Genomic DNA, 18,359 nt, shown 5'->3' on the forward strand with positions numbered 1-18,359 from the left:
TTCCCTTCACCTCAAAAAAAAAAAAAAAAAACTCAATTTATTTAAATGGTTTCAAAGCCAGTAGGAAGAAAGGTTTTGTAGAGGTTCAGAACTATATGAGCAAAGATATGTAATCTCTTAAACAAACTGAAACTAATAAAATTGTGCAATCAGAGTGGTATAAACAAATATGCCTTTACTTTCTTAATTTAAGCATGAGAGTAATGAGAAGTCGAAGAACTGAGGCAAAGGTTATCAGCAACATCATTACCTGGACTGCTGTTTAAAAATATACATTTCTGGGCTTCCTCACAGAAAATCTAATTCAGCATACTTGCTGCAGGTGCCAAGAATCTGCATTTTATTTTATTTTATTCCAAGAATCTGCATTTTAAATAAGCACTTGGAGGGGATTCTGTTACAGGTGGATTTCTGCAACATCATTTGGCACATATGGCCAATGTTGCTTTTTAACTAATCTTATGTTTGCTTTTTTATTTTTAAATCAAGGCCCAGGCTTTTAGGTAAACTTTAGATTTTAGAATCAGTCATGCTTTGGGCCCCAGGAGAGTCTGAATAATCAGTGGAGGAGCTATTTTACTAAGCAAAGGAAAACTCTTTATTATTATGTGATCCTTCATCTAAATTGAAAAAGATGATCTCTTAGATCCCAGATTTTTACTATCAGAACATATTTTGGGGGGAAGGATATAACATGATATACTTGTGTGTTAAAGCTCGTAGCAACAAACAGAAATTTTCCACAGAAAACATTTGTGATATCTTTTTGAAACACTATACAAACTTAACTCCTGCTTACATAGGATGAATGGTTCTAGATAGATAGATAGATAGATAGATCGATAAGAGGTTTCTTTCATTTCATTTTATTATCCAAACCAGAAACGAGCCTGGTAAACATGACCATCTAAAATTACGTAAGAGAGGAAAAACAAAACAAAGAAGTGTTTTACGGGTTTAAAGTATATTTATTAATAAAGGCAAAATTGCAATAAAATGTAGCCATAAGAGAATAAAGCATTTATGGACAAAACGATGGGACTTTGTATCTCTCTAAAAGCACACTGACACACAATATATATACATATATATATATACACACATATATATAATATAAGCTAAAAAAATAATTAGCCATTATAAGAAAAACTAAAATATTATGCCTTCCAAATTACAATTTTTCTGCCTTTAAAGTACAATTTGTCTAATGTTATACCTACTTTACAGATGTATTAAGGAAGCTTATGTTTTGCTTTCTTTTCTTTTCTTTTTTTTATGAGTGCCACCATTTTCTTGCTCTGAATCTCCGAGGCTGCCAGATCATCTGACTCAGCAACTGTACAGTTTTTTCACCCAATTTAAAGAAACAGCAGCCATCCAAAGAACAATGAGTCCTCCCAGTTGCAAATCTTTCTCACCTGTAGAATAAGTACCAAATTTTAACTTTGAAACAATTGTTAAATGTCCATACAACATGGGCACTTGGAACTCATTCAGTTTACATGCTGAATAATTGAAGTTGAATATATTTTGTGTAATATATGATTTTTAAAAGAAGCTTATTGAAACTTTGTTCCAAAAGCACAGGGTCAAGTTTGCTTTCTCTTTTCCTTCAAAATAATTACGAGGACCTTAACAGTAATAGAGCACATCAACTCACAGCATCTCATTTAATTGTCACATTGTCTGTTTTAGAGATTTTATTTTCTCATTTTATAGACTGGAGACTGAGGTTCAGATAAGATGTTGCATGGTCTGCCAAAATTCACCAGTAATTCATATATAATTGAACTAGGTGTGCTTCTTGCCTCAAGTGCCCTGACGAACCACTTTATAATTTCCAGATATATATATATATATATATATATATATATATATATATATCCATATATCACCTATCTTTATATCTATCTATTTCTATTTCTATGTCTATATCTATATCTGTATTGTTTCAGTTCTATCTCTTCTAGTTCATTTTGCTTCATAAGTTGCTTAACTCCCTTGGATCTCTATTTTACTCAGCATCAGCCACATGTGTTCCAGTTAATATACATTGATCAGGTGAATGGAAAAGTTCTGAAAAACAAGTCAGTATGATAATAACTGAAGTGTCCTTATGGGCTCAAAAAGCCATTGCAGCTCATAATAAAACAGGGAGATTAATTTCTTTCAGAATTTGTTTCTTACCCAGAGTAAAATTAATTCAAACCCCCCTTGTAAATTAAGTGTAAATTACTTATTCCTACTTTGATTCAAGAGCCGTAAGTGGGAAACCTATGCACAAGCATAAGAATCGCTTAGAGCACAAAGTAGAAAAGTAACTTTCTTGGAATACATTACTTGTGATTAGATTGTTTCCTTTACTTACTAGCTATGTAGTATTAGGACTAAGCATTTGAAACATTTTCTAGTCTGTAAGCATGAGACAGTAGCCTATTATATTCATCTAATAAAAACTCCATAAAATAGTCTATGTAAAGATATACTGTAAATTTTAATTTGGCATACATTTTTCAGTTGTTGTTAAAGTGCCAAATTAAACTATGCCCTTAAAAGCACATTAGTTTACTTTTGCAGTTAAATGCCTACTTAATTTGACCTTAATAATTCAGACTAGCTGAAAATTCCTGAACTCCATGTTAAAATACATACATATCATAATAAAAATGTATTTATCAATTCAAATCCCTGCCACCTTCCAAGTGTGATGTCAAATCAGTGTAAATTTGCCTACTTTTTTAACCCACGTTTATACAGAAGCCCTGTATGATGTCCTTTACAGAATGACTCTGAACTCTAGTATTCATAATCATGATGTCAATATTAAATATTCATTAACCTCTATTTTCTAAGATGAAAAATCAAGTTACTTTTAGAAAGCTGAAAAAAAGTTACTGACTTGCCTTCAATTTATCAAAAAACTCAGTAACCCAGAATAATCATTTCTGGAGGGAACACTGAAGTAGTAGACTCTTAATTCCTCCAGAATGGTTGCCATGGTCTGAATATCTGAATCAATAGTTTTGGCACAGAATTTTGTAAAAAAAGTTTTAGTATAAAAAGTTGTGTGTGGGAGCGCCTGGGTGGCTCAGTCTGTTGGGTGTCCGACTTCAGCTCAGGTCATGATCTCACAGTCCATGAGTTCGAGCCCCGCATCGGGCTCTGTGCTGACAGCTCAGAGCCTGGAGCCTGCTTCAGATTCTGTGTCTCCCTCTCTCTCTGCTCCTCCCCCACTCACACTCTGTCTCTCTCTGTCTCAAAAATAAATAAAAACATTTAAAAAAAATAAAGTTGTGTGTGTATGAGAGAGAGAGAATGCAAGGAAAGAGGACTAGAAACATTAAAGTCATCCTGAAAATCTTCAGAATCTCTGCCTTGGAAGGTGGCTTGCAATTTACGAGGGTATTTATGTTTATTAGGATATCAAAAAAATAAAATGTATTATTTACATTTATTTACAAAAATATGAAATATATTATGTAAACTTCCTTAAGGCAAAATTGACTTAGGTGTATAAAATTGTTGCAGAGTAAGCATAAAATGTATTGTTATCACTGCCTTTTTAAAAATGATGTATGGCAGTTATCATCTTAAGCATAAGAAAAAATATATAAAGCTTCAACCCAGAGACTCAAAAGAAAACATGAATGGAGATGTTATATCTGTGAATAAAAGGTGCTAAACATGAATAAGAAGCATTTCCTCATTTATTCAGAGTTGACACATATCATTATGAAGTTGATTCCTTTCAGAGAAGTTTAATCACATATTAGGTGAAGAATGTGACTTGAGGGAAAGCAGTCCAAAACAAGAACTATTTTTAAAGGTCTTTTATAATATCAGATGATAATTTGGTTTCAGAAGTCCAGGAAAAGCCAAAAAAAAAAAAAAAAAAAAAAACATAACAGTAAGACCACAGAGCCCCAAGAAGGCAGGCTACTCTTAAAGGGTAATTGTGGGGAGGAGGGCAATCATTTCTCCATTTGAAGAGGAAAGCTTCAACTTAGATGATTACCCTGAAATTAGAGTATCCTATGTCACTGTTAACCCAATCAACCATGAACATTCAACCCCTACCCCCAAGAGTAAAAACTTAATTATTTCTCTGTGAGTTTCAATAGTTTCTTTGCATTCTAATAGCACATACATGCATCAGCAGCATAAGCAAAAGTGGAATATTTCCCTTTTTTTTTTTTTTTTTTGCCATCAACAACAGACATTTATTTTCTCACAGTTCTGGAGGCTGGAAGTTCAAGATCAAGATGCCAGCCAGCAGCATTGGTTTCCTGTGAGGACTCTCTCCTAGTCTTGCAGACAGGCACCTTCTTGCTGCCTCTTCACATGGTCTTTTCCTCTGACCCTGCTATCTCTCTTATAAGGACATGGGTGATACAGGATCAAGGAGCCACTCTAATTGCCTTAGATTAACTAAATTACTGTTTTGAAAGCCCTATCTCCCAAGTAATTTACATGGATTAGGGTCTGCCCATATGACCTCATTTTACCTTAATTTCTCCATAGAGGCCCTACCTCCAAATTCATTAGATTCTATAATAACTTCCTTTAATTTTAGATAGCATGTCTCATCAAAATATACTGATAACTGCCATCTTCAGGGATTCCAGTTGCTTTATAGTTATCCATAAATAACCTGGATTTCAGGTGCCCACACCTCCACTACCCCTGCCTTTGGGTGAATAAGAAAAACTTGATTCAAAACCAGTTCTACCACCTATTAAGATCCAAAGGTTGTGCTGTGATCCTGGGATTGTCCATGGCTAATGTGCTTGTGGGCTCCTCCCCACTGATGATCACACTCATGGGTTCTGCCTCTATTTCACTCCCCTTAACCAGACCGTTAATTCAGCTCCTTGGGGGATCTTCACAAAACCCCATAATGAGCTTCCTCACTTTATTTAAGAGTTGGGGCCGGTGGGGCGCCTGCGTGGCTCAGTCAGTTAAGTGTCTGACTTGGCTCAGGTCATGATCTCGAGGTTCTGGAGTTTGAACCCCCCATTGGGCTCTGTGCTGACAGTGCAGAGCCTGCTTGGGATTCTCTCTCTCTCTCTCTCTCTCTCTCTCTCTCTCTCTCTTTGGGTCTCTCTGCCCTTCCCCTGTTTGTGCACTCATGCGTGCTCTGTCTCTCTCAAAAGAAATAAACTTAAAAAAAAAAAAAGAGTTGGGGCTGGAGCCAGAGCCATGGAGAGGCATTCTTCTCACACCCCTCTTCTCAACACCACCACCAGTTTCCCTCACTTTCTTTTCTTTCCTCTTCCCTCTTATGATTATGACAAATGCCTCTCCTTATCACATGCAGAGCAGTTTACTAATAACTTCTCTAGCTTGATGATACTCTTGGGTCTCACCCTCTGCCCCAAATGGTTTGTTAAAGTATTTCTTCTCCCAAATATATTCAGAGCTCTCTCTAAGAGGAATGCTGGTGAATATGATTTTCTCTCCCTCATTATGTATACAGAAATCAGCTCCTACTTCTGATCCAGCCCCCGTGTTCATCCTATATATCCATAACCTTGTGTTGGGGCATCCCCCTGAATGCCTTCCTGTAATGGGGTAGGACACCAGGAAGGCTGCTTGCCTGGTGCAGCTACAGCTGGACAGGGATCAGCAACATGGTTGTGCAAAGTGATGCCACGCGCACTACAAGTCTTTATTTCAGTGAGATGCAACACTCCTCCCGTGCAAAAGCTCAGCAGTTCCCCCATGTGCAATTCTCGTTACCCGCCAGGCAAATTTGTGGCTGTAGGCAGACTCTTTAAACCTGACTCTTCCAGACTTCTGAGTTTTCTCAGCTCACAGTGTTCCTGCAGCAAGGAATTCTCTCTTGCCACAGAGAAAAAAATTCTCTGAATATTTGTGTCTCATGCAGTTCAGCAGATCACAAAGGATAAACAGGCACACTCTCTTTGTTTAAAAAATTTTTTTAACATTTATTCATTTTTGAAAGGCAGGGAGAGACAGAGTGCGAACGGGGGAGGGGCAGAGAGAGAGGGAGACACAGAAACAGAAGTGGGCTCCAGGCTTTAAGCCGTCAGCACAGAGCCCGACACGGGGCTCGAACTCACGGACCAAGAGATCATGACCTGAGCCGAAGTCAGCCACTCAACCGACTGAGCCACCCAGGCACCCCATCTTTGAATTTGGCTTCAGAAGTGTGTCCATCAATCCAAGTGATCCTGGCTGCCAGAGACCTCAGAATTCATCAGCCTAGGACCCAATTCCTCCTGTTAAGGCTCTTGATGTTTTCTTTCTTTCATGTCCCTTCTGTCATGTTCCTTAGTCCCCAGTCCTCTTCAATTACACACTCCCATTAGGACTCAAATACCAGATGGTATCCCATTATTTGACAATAACTCCCCAAATAAGAGTAAAGATACTGACTCAGTGTGAGGGCACTCAAACTGTCCAATATTTTCAACTCCTGTAAGCTTTCTGCAGTGTAGGAACACCCCTTATGAAATGGACATGTGCACACAGTGAGTCCTGCAAGGATGTCACCATCCTTGTCAGAAGCCACCAAGTCCTAAGTTTCTGTTACTCTAGTCTTTGAAATAAGAGATCGTAACATCTCAGTTTTTCCCACTCTAAGCCACTGAGTCAGCCATTTTTGGTAGTTCTCAGAACTTCTTGCCAAGAAAATACATCTACTCCCTGGCCAAGCATCCCCCTGGGTCTATTTGCAAAAGGTGTTCTATTGGGTACAATGTTTGAGTACCACTGCATTTCCATTATACCTGCCTCATTATCATACAGGAATGTGTCTGTCCTTTGTTTGGAAATGTGCTGATTGTGGAGCCTGGTAAACCTCAGGCTGAAAACAGGAGTTTATGAGCTGTCCTCCAGTTCCTGTCTGCCCTCTCCTGTGGCCACAACCCCAAAAGATCAGTCACTGAAACATGTTTTGGTGTTAACTCTGAAATTCTGCTTTTTAAGAGCATACCATATTGAAACCTTGGAAATAACATGCAGAGTTTCACCTTGTCATACCCCTGAAGATCACATGCTCTAATTCAACTTAAAGGGACACTAATCATACTCAGCAGTCAGGCAGAGAGGCTTGTAGTTGGAGATGACACTACCATTTGTACAGGATGTAAAAATGAAGGACCATGAATTTTATATCATTAACTGAAGAGCAGTAGTATTAAACCTCTATAGTTATCTTCAGTGAATACATTTCAGAGACATCTTCACAAATGGGCCTTGTGTGCGACTGCACCAGCCTATAGATCCTAGAACAAAGGCAAGGCTCTACGCTGTCCTCTTCAAGGTGCACGGGCTAGCTCATCATTAAGTTAAAAGCTTAACTTAAATCTGAATTTCTTCCTCTGAGTAGAAATAAGACATGTGGGGATTCCAGGCTCCTGGGAGGATAGTGTGCCTGGAAGAGAGGTGTCTAGAGCCTCATGCCATGTTTCTGAACCACTGAGACAGAGGACAGGGAGAAAGCCCTGCAGCCCTGGGATGTAGGTAAGGTCTCCATACAACCTCCAGAACTCTGCACTCTAGCCTATCAGCACCCCCACCAGGACCTGGCGCCATCTTGTTCCTGATTTCATCCCCATGTCCTCCGTACGTTCTACATTTACCAGTCCCATATGTTATCCCTACACACCAAACTTGGCCCAATGTGTTGGCCCACAGAGGTAAATCACTCAACAACTCACTCTGCAATGCTACCCAGCTGACTGGTCTGCAACTCCAGGTCAGCATGGAAAGTAGCACTTCTAAGGATTTACACAGAAGATCATAAAGAACCATTTGAGTGACTTATTAGAAAAAAAAAGGGTAGGGTAAAGGATATGGATGGGGAGGGAATAGGCATGAACTGGAAGGAAAATTCAGCCCTGTAATCACAAGCAACATGATGCCAGGGTCAAAGGTATCAATCAGAGAGAGTCATGATGATCCATCTTTGCTTCCATATGAGTGGGTGAGAAGACAGGGTAGGGCATTAGGGATAGAAGGACTGGGCAAGGAGTAAGTGATGCCCAAGGTTTAATAGCAGTTTGGGAGTTCTGCTAATTATGCCAACATGCAAACCTATCACCTGAAAAATAGTAAAGCTACTTTTGAAGCTTAGAGTCACAGAATCTCCCTGGTATGCAATTTAGGGTTCCTGGAGGGAAAGGTTAGGAGTCACTAGTGGAAATAAAGCAAGGCATTAGCCAATGATGTAGCATGAAGTGCACACACACTCAGCTGAAAAGGCCCTGTCTCCAGAGGTGGGGAAGGAGTGACAATACCAGTAGGAATTTTAGATACCAATGTGCCCGGGTTGGGGAAGAACCTGGGGCAAACAGGCCTTTTAAGATAGGTTTTACTTGGGAACCTTGTCTGACTTTGTGGTAAGCTTCTGTAGGTAAGAGGGGCTCAACTCAGGATAGTGGGGGCTTCCACTAAATTCCTATATGCCTCACATCTCAATTGGCTCTTCGTTTCATGCTTCATTTTCTTAGTTTGGTATATATGCTTTTCTTTTCACTACTTTCTTGAGGTCGATTTTGCATACAATAGACTATGTATATTTAAAGTATACAATTTGATGTGTTCACAGAAGTTTGCAATATACATACATACACACACACGCACACAAAGTCAAGGTACCAAGCATTTCTATCATTTCCAAAGTTTCTATTTTCCACCCGAAGTTCGTGTTTAGCAATGAAGAGGGCAACATGTGTTTGAAAGGAGAAAATCTGTCCCATCAGGAAGAAAAAGAAGAAGGTTGGGAATAGAGGTTTAGAGGAGGTAAACTTTATAATCCCTCAGTTTTGCCTGTAGTTTCCCCATTGTACCTGGTATTTGAACTGCACACCAGGAGTGGTGGTGGGTGGCAATGAATGCAGAGAAAACTTTGAACACTGACATACTTCATTGTTACTTTCCATGATTTAATGAAGGTTTTTGTGTAAGTTCTTTTGTTTTACACAGCCAACTTTATTACAAAGAAGCTTTGTTTTCCAGACGTTACAATTCAAAGACAAAATTAATCACACCTTTTGGAAGGGAGTTTGCTTGTTCAAACCGCAGATACCAGCCAGAATGTATAGTAATGAACAAAAAAATACCCCAGAGGAAATTGACTTTGATGGCCCAAATGATTAACATGATAGTAAATGCCATGTCTATTCTCCAAAAAAGTAAGTTCTATTTATTGAGCCTACTGTGTGCTTAGATTTTTATATATCTGACATTCTTTATTCTTTATAAAAACCCTATAAGGTAAGCTTTATTTTCCCCACCTTGAGAGGTGGGGAAATGTAGACTCAGAAAGTTTCCATAATTTCTTCAATCCCACAGAGCTAGTTAAATGAGGGATCAGGTCTATCAGGCTTTCCAGACTGGGATTGTCCCATTACCATGCTGCATTTGTGTCTCCTCCAAGATTAGGAAGGACATGGTTGACAATCTCACCAACCACACCTGTCCAAGTCAGAGTAAACAGCTGTAAACATAGAAAGATTATGGAGAGACGATTGGTTCAAAATCCGCAGCAAATATTTATTAACTGTGTAACCATGGCAATATATCACCCCTCCATTTTCTCATCTATAAGTCAGGGGGGTAGCTTTTTGAAAAGCAATTTTGCAGTATGTGTCAAGAGCCTTATACTTTGTGAAAAACTGCAATACTATTTATTGTAGCAATTGGAAACACCTTAAATATTTGACAACAGGGCATCATTAAGTAAACTGTAACATTGTTTCAGTGGAATGAGGTGCAGCTGTTAAAAGTAGTGTTTATAAAGTGATTTTTGGGGAGAATTTATAGAAATGTTTTAATGATAAGTGAGAGAAAAATCTTATTTCAGAATTCTGTTATATCCACGAGAACTAAGCAAGGAAAAAGAAAGGAAGTATTTCAAAATGTTAACAGTCATTGCTTCTCTGCAGTGTCATTTTCCATTTTCTTTATGCATCTCATTCCTTAAAAATTTTTTTACACATGTGAACTATAATCCGGAAAAAAGCGTTCAAAAATAATAGAGGTAAGTGACTCTGAAAGGACCTTAAGATCAAAATTTCTGTCATTATCCGTGGTTTTAACCAACAGTACGTCACTGAGAAACACAGTACTTCCAGAAAGTGGAGATCCTGACACCTTGGTCAGGATCTGCCACCTGCTTCTCAATTCTCAAAGAAAAAAGAGCAATGCTGAGTTGTCCCCCATGTTCTGTACAAATCAGGCAACCAGGAGACGCACCAGGGAGAGGGTGGACTTCTCAGACAGAACTGCTGACACAGTTAGCAGTTTGAAGTCCATCTCCTTGTGCATGTTGTTCCTGAAGCACTCTGGGCTTCTGTTTTGATCTATGAAGGAAGGATGATACTGTCCACCCCACAGGACAGCTGTGGGATTAGACATGATGTATGTAAAGCTGCTTAATGTTTGTCACATAGTTGGGGTTCAATAAATGGTAGCCATTATGATTTTCTTGGCAATTTTGAATGAATTTCCTATTCTTTATTTATGTCTGTTTATCCCTCCTCTAATTATATACCTTATTACTTATTTTGTTCCTTAGGATGAGGCTAATTCTCAGTATCTCTACAGGTAAAAAAAATTGTACACATACACACAAATACATACTCTAGATAGATATAGATAGATACATAGCTAGATGTACACACACACACACACACACACACACACACACACTGTGCTAACATTTTAGTTTTCTCAACTGGCCAAATAGCTACAAATAGATAAATACAAGTAATTCACCTCAGAAACTTCTCCATATACAAAAGCAGATATTTACAGTTGAATTGGGGAATGATGGTTTTCATGAGCTGCAAAGATTCCTCATTTCATAAGAGCCCACTCTATAAATACGTTATAGTAAGCTCCTTACATAGATTTAAAATCATATTTGTTTTGCACAAAATTTAGAGAAGATATCTGCTATATAACATATAATGCACTTCTAAATTTTTCTCAAAATGATCTTGGGAAGATGATAGTGACTGCAGATTCTGTGCCCAGTTAATACTTTGGAAACTTGTGACTTACCTATAATAATGCATCAAGTTTATAATAAGTGAAGGCATTTTGAGTTTCATGTTCCTTGCCAAAGTCCTGTCTGAACAAGAAGAGAAAATTTACAGTAATTCCTAGTGAACAGAGATGTCATAGGGTCCCTAAAAGAGCACCTTACCTATAGCAGGCACTCAGCAATTGTGCTATACTGAATTTGATTAGAGAATATTGAGAGGGAGAAGGAAACATCCCCCACCTTGAATTTTCCATAGAGCTAATCCTGCATCCCTTTTTCAGCAAACTTGTTCAGAGGTCTGCTCTGTTTTCTCAGGGGTCTCCCTTTCATGTTAAAGGTATTTTCTTCTTGTGGGAAAGTAAATAAAGGGAAACCTTGTCTTTAATTTTCTTTGCCATTTTTCACCTAAGGAAGTCCTTCTTTCCCATTTAAAATACACAGATTGGACACTGAACCCTCAGAATTCTTACCCAGGGGCACTTTAATGGAGGAGCATGTTTCTTGGATCAACAACAATCTTTTGAGGCACAGTCATTAATATACTTGCTTTGTAGATGGGGATATTTAAGCAGAATAAAGTATGACTTGTTCAAGGTGATTGGTGGCAGAAGTAGGCTCTCTTTTCCGTACAGTATTAACTTCTAAATGAAAAGGGGCACATGAAATTATTCTCCCATTGTCTTTGTCTTTGAATAATCCTCTATTGCACCCAGCATTCAATCCTAGAGCCCATCTATTCAGGCTTAACCCAGCTATGTCCAGAAGCTCTATTACACAGCCTAGCTTCCTCTGATAAGCTATTTCCTAAGAAACTCTCCTTAATTATGGGATCCTCTCCACACCCTGAAACATCTTTTCCCTGGTAACACAGGTCTGGGATGTCAGTTATCAGAATTCATTTTCCTTCTCCTATATTATTAATGCAGACTCCCCTCAAGAGCCCATCCCATTTCAAAACCACCTCCCTCCTTCAGAGAAGCAAGCATGTTGACTAGGACTGTCTCTTGACTAGGACCCTTCTTTTTTTGGACCCACAGCTTAAAGCCAAGGAGCTGACATACAGTCTGTATTCAGTTACTCTTTGTCAAAGATATGAATGATGGTTTTCATAAAGGTAACTCTTATTTGCCTAATAAAGTTATTATGTTTAATTAATTAGAATGGCTAAAGTATGCAAAATTCAAACATTACAAGTTGCAGAACGTGAAAAAGAAAGTCTCATGTCCATCACAGTTCCTCATTTCCTCTCCCAACAGTTAACAGACTTTTCTATATCTTTCCAGAGATATTCTATGTATATTTTATTTTTAACCTCAAACTATATTTTGAACAATTGTTTAATAACAATGCAAATATTGAATATGGTAAAGATATATATGCTTTTAAAAATAGCTTTTATGTGTATCTCACTTGATATCATAACCTCATGAAGTATAACAAATAGAGCAAGATAGATCTCATTTTAAAGATATGGACATTGAAGCTAAAAATAGTCTCAAAGGAGTTCATAGTCAAACAGCAGTTCACTAGATACATCAGGACTGTCATTCGGTTCCATTTCAGAGCGATTTCTCCAACGCCTTTTATTTTCCCAATAAAATGTTTTCATATGATACGTTTGCACACAATTCATATCATATCTTGCCAATCCTGCAGTGCCTTGTTAGAATCAGAACCTAATTTCAGAATACTGCCTTCTTAATTATCTTTCTATTTCCTTCTGCTGATGTGTTAAATTAATAGTCACATCTAGAATTACTATTCTTTGATTTGTAGGTTTACTGGGGTAGCACCATTGCAAGACTTTCTTTAATTTAAATAAAATAGTCAGATGCTCCTGCAATGTCATGGTCTCTTATTCTAGCTGGGTTCTCCAGGCTGGTGAAATGCTTCTTTAAGTCCTACTCAGCCCATCCCTTTCTCCTAGTAACAGATATTCTAAATCTTAACCACTCTCACTTCCTTTTTTTAAATATAAATTTTTATTTAAATTCCAGTTAACATACAGTGTTTTATTAGTTTCAGATGTACAATTTAGTGATTCATCACTTACATACAAGTGCCCTCCTTAATCCCCATCACCTATTTAACCCATCCTCCACCCAGGTCTCCTCTGGTTTTGTTCTCTATAGTTAAGAGTCTGTTTCTTGGTTTTTCTCTTTCTTTTTCCCCCCCATGATCATTTGTTTTGTTTCTTAAATTCTACACATGAGTGAGATAACAATGGTATTTGTATTTCTCCGATTGACTTATTCTGCTTAGAATAATACTCTTAGTTCCATCCACATTGTTGCAAATGGCAAGATTTTATTTTTTTTGATGGCTGAGTAATATTCCATTATATATATTCCAGTATAAATTCCGTTATATATGTGTGTGTGTGTGTGTGTGGTGTGTGGTGTGTGTGGTGTGTGTGTGTACAACACCACACCACACACACCACACCACACACACACACACACACACACACACACACACACACACACACACCACATCTTTATCCATTCATCGGTCGATGGACATTTGGACTCTTTCCATAATTGGCTATAGTAGATAATACTGTTATAAACATCAGGGTGCATGTATCCCTTCGAATCAGTATTTTTTCTATTCTTTGGGTAAACACTTAGTAGTACAATTGCTGGATCATAGAGTAGTTCTATTTTTAACTTTTTGAGGAACCTCCATACTGTTCTCCAGAGTGGCTCCACCAGTTTGCATTCCCACCAGCAGTGTAAGAGGGCTTCCCTTTCTCTGCATCCTCACCAACACCTGTTGTTTCTTAATTTTAGCCATTCTGACAGGTGTGAGTTGATATCTCATTGTAGTTTGGATTTGTAGTTCCTTGATGATGATTGATGTTGAGCATCTTTTCATGTGTCTGTTGGCCATCTGTATATCTTCTTTGGAAAAAAATGTCCATTCATGTGTTCTGTGCATTTTAAGTGAATTATTTGGTTTTGAGGTGTTGAGTTTTGTAAGTTCTTTATATATTTTGGATACTAAGCCTTTATCAGATATGGCATTCACTCTCACTTCCTAATCCACCATCTTATCCTCACTGCAAACAAGCCAGCCACTTTGTTCATGAAAGGAAGTGCTTCAACTTCCTCCCTGCCTTAACCTTTTCTTCTTTCTCAAATCTAGCTGTGCCTCCTGCGTCCAAATTTATGACTGCTCTCTGTGCCTTGTATTCCATTTCTTCCTGACTTTTTAAGGACCTCTGGTTCTCAGAAATACCTTATCTTGCCTGGGTCCTCGACTTCCCTTTTTCTCTTCTAGCTGTCCTTCTCTTCACCTGGCACCTTTCCTTGTGTGTGCTCAAGCCTCCCAGCCCTGCCTCCCTTCACCCTACATTGCTGTGAACTGTGACCACTAAGCTGGGAAAGAATAATCACTCCGGGTTTTCCAGCTGACAGTCTGAGCAGCCCTTCTCGGCCTCCTCTGAAGGCTCTTCTTCAGGGAGTTTATTTCTCCAGCTTCTCACCATACATCCCAGTGAATTATTTTCAGTGGTCTTGAACTTCTATGCCTTTTCACACGCTCTCACCTTTGCTTGGAACATCTTGCTCCTCCTTTTACGTCTCTAAGCTCTTGCACCATTCTCCAAAGCCAGGGTCAGCTTTCAGCATCCGTGCAGCCTGGGCCTGAGCCACCAGAAGTTTCGTTCCTTTTTCACTTTCCTGTGTCATCTTCTGCTTCCTTTTGCTTCCACACACATTACATGTAATGCCACATTTAATATCTACAGCAGCTCTTTGAGGCATCTGTATCTCACTTATACAGATGAGAAAACAGACCCAGATGCATTAAGTAACTTTTTTCAAAGTTATAGGAGCATTAAATGAAAAGTACAGGTTTGAACCCAGGCAGTCCTACTCTAGAACCATTATGTTTAACCCCCCCCCCCACCTCCATGCTCCACCATTAGCCTCTTAAGTTTGTCAAATGAATGAACAAGTCTTTTTCTTTTTTTTTTTTTTTTTTTACATTTATTCATTTTTGAGAGAGAGAGACAGAGCATGAGTTGGGGAGGGGCAGAGAGAGGGAGACACAGAATTTGAAGCAGGCTTCAGGCTCTAAGCTGTCAGCACAGAGCCTGATGCGGGGCTCAAACCCATGAACCCGTGAGATCATGACCAGAGCCAAAGTCGGACACTTAACAGACTGAGCCACCCAGGCACCCCATGAGTCTTTTTCTTAAAAAATGGGTCAAAATTAAACAAGTTTAAATTTCATAGCGTAGATTTTCAAAACTGCCAAGGCAACACAGACCTAAATAAGGCCATGATATTCTCAAGGAAGAAGAAAAGTAAGTTTGGGAATGATAATAACAATATGTAACAGCACCTGCATGGCTCAGTGGGTTAAATGTCTGATTCATGATTTCGGCTCAGGTCATGATCTCACTGTTGGTGAGTTCAAGCCCCACATGGGGCTCTTCACTCTCAGCATGGAGCCTGCTTGGGATTCTCTCTCTCCCTCTCTCTCTCTCTGCCCCTCTGCTGCTCCCTCACTCTCAAAATAAATAAACTTTAAAAAAAGATAATAATAATATGTAATAAGTTTAGGATTAAAAAAGCTCTTTGGTGTGTATCATCTCATTTTATCAACTTATGAAATATATTACAATTCCATTTTACACGTGGGCTGAGGCTGGAATAACCAGCACCAGGTTATATTTTATGTCTTCTGAAGTACTGGCCTTCAGGTATTTACTGATATGGAAGAGTAAATTGAAAGTATGTAGGCTCTTTAAAAGAAAAACTAGGAGAGTTTTACACTATTATTAACTACTTACTTATGCAAGATTTCTAATGGAGTAGGGGATCAATTTCTAGAACAAAAGGGCCACACCCAGGGATGCCATAATCTTTTGGGAGCTCCACTGCAAGTGTCAGAGTTAGGATATACCTGTCTAAAAAAAAGTCAACCTCTATGTCTGTATACAATTCATCAGTGGATGTTTTAATATGGTTCCTTTACCCATTTCCTTAAACAACAGTCCAGTATATTGCATAAGAGTTTAATGAGTTCTTTTTAAAACTTTTTTAAATGTTTATTTAGTTTTGAGAGAGAGAGAGAGAGAGAGAGAGAGAGAGAGAGAGAGAGACATAGCTTGGGTGGGGGAGGGACAGAGAGAGAGGGAGATACAGAATCTGAAACAGGCTCCAGGCTCTGAGCTGTCAGCACAGAACCCGATGTGGGGCTTGAACTTAAGAATGGCGAGATCATGACCTGAGCCAAAGTTAGACACTTAACCAACTGAGCCACCCAGGAGTCCTTTAATGAGTTTGATGTAGGAATCCATAGGTGAGTTTCAGAAGAATTTCTGAATTCCCTGAAAGTTATATTCAGAAATACATGTGCAAATGAACTCACTAGTTTATATTTTTAAATTTATTTATTTATTTTGAGACACACAGAGAGAGCATGAGTGGGGTAGGGAGCAGAGAGAGAGGGAGAATTTTAAGTAGGCTCCACAGAGTCAGCCCAGAACCCAATGTGGGGCTAGAACTCACAAGACTAAGATCATGACCTGAGCCAACATCAAGAATCAGACGCTTAAGTGACTGAGCCACCCAGTCGCCCCATGAACACACTAGTTTAAAAAAGTATTGCATACTTTATTTTATTTTATTTACCTTTTATTTATTTTTGAGAGAGAGAGCAAGTAGGGAAAAGGCAGAGAGAGAGGGGGACACAGAATCCAAAGCAGGCTCCATGTTCTGAGCTGTCAGCACAGAGCCCGATGCGGGGCTCGAAGCCACAAACCGTGAGATCATGACCTGAGCTGAAGTCAGACACTTGACCAACTGAGCCACCCAGGCGCCCCGCATACTTTATTTTTTGAGGAGAGGGTCTATAGCCTTCAACAGATTCTCAAAGGCCTACTTCCCCTGTGCCAAGAATAAGAAGCATTTTTTTTTTTTTTTGGTGATGGAAGCTAATTTTGATACTGGTGTAACAGCCAGATACATTATAAGGGAAATCTGTTCCTCATTTCCATTACCACGACTACTATTTTCCCCTTCCTTATCATACAATACCTTAAGTCACATTAAAAGAATTTTATGTCCTTTTTGTTTTGTTTTGTTTTTTAGAACTTTATGTTCTTAGCCACAGTTTGAATTTTCCACACCAATATTACTGAGATAATTGATAGGTGCCTAGAAGAAAATATAGAAAGCACAGTAATGCATTTTTATAACAGATTTTAACATTCCATAAGTGTTTTAACTGGCATCATTTTATTTTTTTAAGTAATCTCTAAGCCCAATGTGGGACTCAAACTCATGACCCAGAGATCAATACTCACATACTCTACTATCTGAACCAGCCAGATGCTCCTTAATTGGCATTCATATTTTGCCTGAGCTAACAGAAACTGAAAGTATTCTGGGAGCTTCAGGAAAAGTCACCTACGGATTGAAACATAAGTAGAACTGGATTCAAGTAGAGCTGGATTATCTATTAGGGATATCAAGCATGTGCTTTAAGGCATCAGCAAAGCCTGAGCAATCTTTTAAAAATAATATATATTGCAAAATATATTAGCCACAGGAAAAAGTAACAACCACAGGTAAAATTAGAACCTCACTGGATTTTCTTTTGCTTGCTATATTCTCAGTTGTTTAACTGTTTATTAAATTTGTGGGTGGTGGAGGGTATCTATTATCTTTTCAGTGAGTAAGGTCTGCTTGGCCTTCCCTTTTATATAATATTGATAATTCTATCCAAAGCATTTTATTCTCTGTGCCTCACAACAAGATTGTAAAAGAATCCTCAAAATGGAAAATTTAAGAGCTAAGGTATTATTAGCTTAAGATGTGCTGCACTGTTCTAAATGCTTATATGTTCAGCAACTCATTTAAAACTCACAACAGCCTTATGAAGTAGGGACTACTCTTAGCCTCCAATTTATAACTAGGATAATTGTAAGGTGTGTTGTTTTTTTTTTTTTTTTCTAGTAGGAAGGAGGGGCGGGGGCGGGAGAGGAGCGGCCCCAGGACATTGCGGGACCCTGGTCTCTGAATCACTAAGCAACTCTGCTTCTAGAGCTCTGAGCACTTTTTAAGGTCTAGGAGTAATTATTTATTTAGAACAGAGTCTAGCAGCCCAATGACTCCCTTGCCAGTTTCCTATCTGCTTGTTGGCAGAAATCTCCATCATCCCTATTAAATAGACCTCATCTTCTCGGAACCAACCCTTATTCAAGGCACTAGTCCCGGGCATTGCACAAGTCTTGGAAAAAAGGGTTTGCTGTCGACATCCATTTTACACGTGTGTATGTAGTGAGGACAGGCTGCTGGCCGGGCGGCCGACTCTCCGAAATGAATGT

General features: G+C 38.7%; 1 long non-coding RNA gene across 1 annotated transcript in view; it reads right to left on the reverse strand.

Moving 5' to 3' along the window:
• Positions 1–1,335: 1,335 nt before the first annotated feature.
• LOC125150886 (uncharacterized) overlaps positions 1,336–18,359 on the reverse strand; it is a 28,848-nt gene continuing 11,824 nt past the window's right edge. Inside the window, exons 2-3 of the long non-coding RNA XR_007146541.1 lie at positions 11,035–11,104; positions 1,336–1,418 (exon numbers count right to left, since the gene is read on the reverse strand). This is a non-coding gene — a long non-coding RNA (uncharacterized LOC125150886). The remainder of the gene's footprint in view (positions 1,419–11,034; positions 11,105–18,359) is intronic.

The sequence above is a fragment of the Prionailurus viverrinus genome, chromosome D4 (assembly GCF_022837055.1).
Source record: "Prionailurus viverrinus isolate Anna chromosome D4, UM_Priviv_1.0, whole genome shotgun sequence".
NCBI lineage: Eukaryota > Metazoa > Chordata > Mammalia > Carnivora > Felidae > Prionailurus > Prionailurus viverrinus.